The 4,315-nt window shown below is 45.9% G+C and overlaps 1 non-coding gene across 1 annotated transcript; it reads left to right on the forward strand.

The window, feature by feature from the left end:
• Positions 1 to 871: 871 nt before the first annotated feature.
• On the forward strand, positions 872 to 944 carry TRNAT-CGU (transfer RNA threonine (anticodon CGU)). The gene has a single exon. It is a non-coding gene; the product is annotated as a tRNA-Thr (tRNA).
• The last annotated feature ends 3,371 nt before the right edge of the window (positions 945 to 4,315 follow it).

Raw genomic sequence — 4,315 nt, forward strand, 5'->3', positions numbered from 1 at the left:
GCTTCTGACCTGTACCTGGGTATACTTGATTGTGACGCGAAATTCATTTCGTGAAAAGGGTCAGAATGAAGAAGACAGTGAAGCGCCAACTACCACCATTTGCTGACAAGCTCGGAATCATACAGGAAAAAGACAACCCAGCGTGCGCAGACATCTAAGGTGCGACGCAGAACAACAAAGCACATTTCTGCAGAATACAATATGATAGAAGCATCGCTGACACCTAGGAAATCTAAGCATCAAGTTGTTTAAGAAGAAGTTCTCTTGCCAAGTGTACTCTTTGCCCTAGTAGAAATATGAGTGCCGCAGAGATGAAATTTAGCGAGAATGGGCTGGCACAAGTGCAAATGTGTACATGAAGTCCAATCCGTGGGAAACAAACAATGCCTCTACGACAAATTTCTTTAAGAGGGGTGAAATTGTTAGTTTACCAGTTTACATTTCTCGAGCGTCATGAGAGAACTCTACGTGGCACCGAGCTTACATTTGACGGAAATGGGCGGTGGGGGGGGGGGGGGGAGGGGGTTTAAGCGTGATGTGTCGCGAAACTGTCAGATTTGCGGGTAAATGAGGAGAGCTGCAAATACCTACTGAGACCTTTCTCTTTATTTTTTTTTTCATGCGTTGCACGAGGTTTCTTGTAGATTTTCCTGTAGTGGTCAGAAATTCGGGCCACATTGATGCGTTCAGGTAGCATGTACGGGTTTATTGACCGGTTGCCTTCACCCAGAAAGATCAGGTACTCGTGACACCTGCGGCAGAAAGGATGAATCCGCCGCCAGGGGTTGTGAGGGGTGGCGCTGGCTAACACTCCCAAGGTTAGTTCTAGTAGTAGCACATAAATATCCAACAAAGTGAATGGGGAGACTGGGCCGCGGTAGCTCAATTGGTTAGAGCATCGCATGCGTAATGCGAAGACGTGGGATCGTTCCCCACCTGCGGCAAGTTGTTTCTTCATCGACTTTCATTGCCATTACTTGATCATTTCTTTAATTCAATTAGTATGTACAAGTAATGTTCCCGGTGTCTTCCTTGGTGTCTTTGTTTGTTGGCTTCTCATGATATGATAAAAAAAGTGCTTGTGTTTATGCTTTGCGGAGATTTTGAAAAATAAATAAAGAAGGAGATGGGTGAGGCAAAGCAGAAATATACTTATTGAACTAGATTGCTCAAAGATGTGCAAATTACATGCACATGAAATAAAATGGAAACCTTTACACATATTTAATTGTAAGCTTTTTACCTTAATAAATTAAGCTACTTAGTGCAATTTGTGAAACTAAACAAGTGATCGATTTCTCGAAGCTACCACTACATGGAACGAATTTCGAGACCAGTATCACTTTTCAGATGATTAAGCGTAGTCAAAATTGCAGTAAAATTACAGTGTTGTTTCACTTACATTATAACAAAACACCTTTTTACGCATTCAAGGAGTACTATAACTGGGAGCGAATATGTCGAAACTGGCGCCATTCTAAGAATTCGCTTTATGTTTGACATGCGAACTAATCGGCTGCGATTCGTGAATTACATCCTGTGACGTAATGCTATTAGCTTAAAATTAATAAACGAAGTATGGGTAATGACATTGTGCATCTCCAAGTTGTGCAAGTAACCGCCGTGTTTTAGAGTAATCGAGCTCCTGGAGCAGAAATGTGCTACATGGCAAATACCGTTTAAAAGAAAATACTCTGATGCCCGTATTTAAAAAAAAAATATAGAAAACACCGTACGTGACACGTTCATGAGGCACGCATGAGGCACTGGCGTGACAGAACTTAAAGAAACAAAACAGAAGACAATGGTATTGTTTCTAGATCCAGCCATATCGTGCCCTCTTCGGTGAGCTTAGAGCGTAAAATAGGGCGGCGGGTCTTTTTCCGTGTACAGAAAACAAAGAGAACAATCCGACCGCGTGAGTCCAAGTCCGTTTGTTTACACTGTGAGATGAACCAATACTTCCCTTTGTCTTCGTTTAGATTAGCTTGGTCGCTGGTATACAGGGTGACAGTTCTTTGCCAACAGTGTTATGCAAGCAGGTGCGTAGTGTCTCCTTGGTTTTGGCTACATTATTTTTACGCTGTTTGCTCCCCTGTCTGACCTTCCACACGCTTTCGCTGGGGCCTTTCCCTTGCTGCGCAGACACAAACACGCCCAGTCTTTCGGAGAGGCGCCAAGCTTTCGCCTTTTGCTCGATTTAACTTGCTGAACGGAAACTTCAGATTTCAAGAAATGCATGCTTAACAATCACTGTACACACACACACACACACACGCACACACACACACACACACACACACACACACACACACACACACACACACACACACACGCGCGCGCGCGCGCGCACGCACGCACGCACACACACACACACACAAACACAAACACACAGACACAAACGCACGCGCACGCACGCACGCACGCACACACACACACACACACACACACACACACACACAAGTACGTTCAAACGTACACGCAAATAAACATACGCCAGAGCGCACACACACGTGTCAGCGCACACATCCATCTACACAAGTCCACGCCAACACACAGCGACACGCACACTCACCAACCTACGCGCACGCATGCCCGCACATCTACACTCTCATGCACTAATACACGCAGACAAGCTCATAAACACATCCGCACACACGCACACAGACAAGCACACAGACATACACGCCTGCGCAACACACACTGACACACTCATACAAGCAGAACGCACACACACACGCAGACACACGCACATATCCATGGGCACAAACACACACGCATGCTCACACTGTAGAGACTGACACGTTGTCGCGCACACACGCACAAACCACGTGCGCTAGCATATACGCCGCAAAAGACGCTCACTAAAAACATGTATAACGTACACATATCTCACATACGCACACATGATCAAGCAAGCACACACACGCACACTAAGAACCAGAGGTACGAACAACAGGCGTATACAACACGCCGTGCTGGCTTAGCCGCAAATTGCGCTGCTGAGCACGAGGTCACGGGATCGAATACCGGCCACGGCAGTCTCATTTCGATGGGGGTGATGTGTAAAAACGTTCGTGTCCGGTGCATTGGGCCATGTTAAAGAAAAACCGACGATCAAAATTATCCCGGCGCCCTCCACGATGGCGTGCCTATCTGGCACGTACAATGGCGATCGTGATCGCTCGAGAGGCGTCCGAGGTAAGGAGCAGCGCCACCTTACGTCATCACCCTCCGTGGCGAGGGGAACATCGTAGTAGCTTCCCTCTCTCCCTTCACTGTTCCTTCAGCTGCTGTCACTCTCTTGTAGCAAGCTCCAAATTTCGTTATTTTTTTTACGCGTCAGCAGACGGATACGCACTTGTCGTAATCTTGTGTATACTGCTAGACCGGACGCAATCAATTGGAAGTTAATCGTGCGAGCGTCAACCTATGCTAAAAAAATCCGCCTTGCGCGGCATTTTTTTACCTTTCAGGAATAAAGTCACGCTAGCTTCCGTTGCACTCAGGCTCTTCCACAAAGAGCGGACAGTCTTCTCAGTAACGATAGTGTCAGGTTTCACTTTTTTCTTTAATTCCTCATTTGCACTACACACTGCCGCATCTATTAGCTCAGCGAGGGCAGCACATTTTGAAGCTCCCAGCTGATCGAAAATATTAACGCAAAAGCGATACACGAGTAATCGGCAGGAGAAAGCGGCGGACGTGGCAGCGTCCAGAAAAAAAACGACACCGAAAACCGCTCAAGGTAGTCGGTCATAGGGATAGAAAGGTGCTTTCTCTAGCCCATTACTTACGTGGGCTCCGATACCTCTCTATAAGGGATAACTGCACACCTGAATTTCGGTTAGCAATAGAGTGAATGGAGGAAAATCAAGAAAGTGAAGGCACGATTTATGTCATTCTTGGGAGGGGGGGGGGGTGGAGGGGGTGATAATTGAATACTCATGGTCTGGATTATTTAAGTCAACCGATTAAAGATCAGATACTGATCTATGACATCTAGAATCCGCACTTCCACATTGACAGCGCGAAAATATTCTCAAGTGCCCCCGTATCGTTCCGGTGCCCTCTACTTCGCAATTTCTCCGTCCTTTTCTTGACTCCTTTCTGTACCAGGGGTGACATCTACTACTGCGCCTTCATTTTCCTGTAACTACAATACTACAATATTATAATAACATCAACTGTTTCGGTGTTTAACACTGCCGTTCGTTTCTACTACTTGCCTGCAGCCGCAAAAGTTGCCATTAAAGTGTCAAAACGAACTAAGGCACAACATTGTTCAGTATTTTATTCACTGCAAAAAAAATAA

Source organism: Dermacentor albipictus, chromosome 2 (assembly GCF_038994185.2).
Source record: "Dermacentor albipictus isolate Rhodes 1998 colony chromosome 2, USDA_Dalb.pri_finalv2, whole genome shotgun sequence".
In the NCBI taxonomy this organism is placed as follows: Eukaryota; Metazoa; Arthropoda; class Arachnida; order Ixodida; family Ixodidae; genus Dermacentor; species Dermacentor albipictus.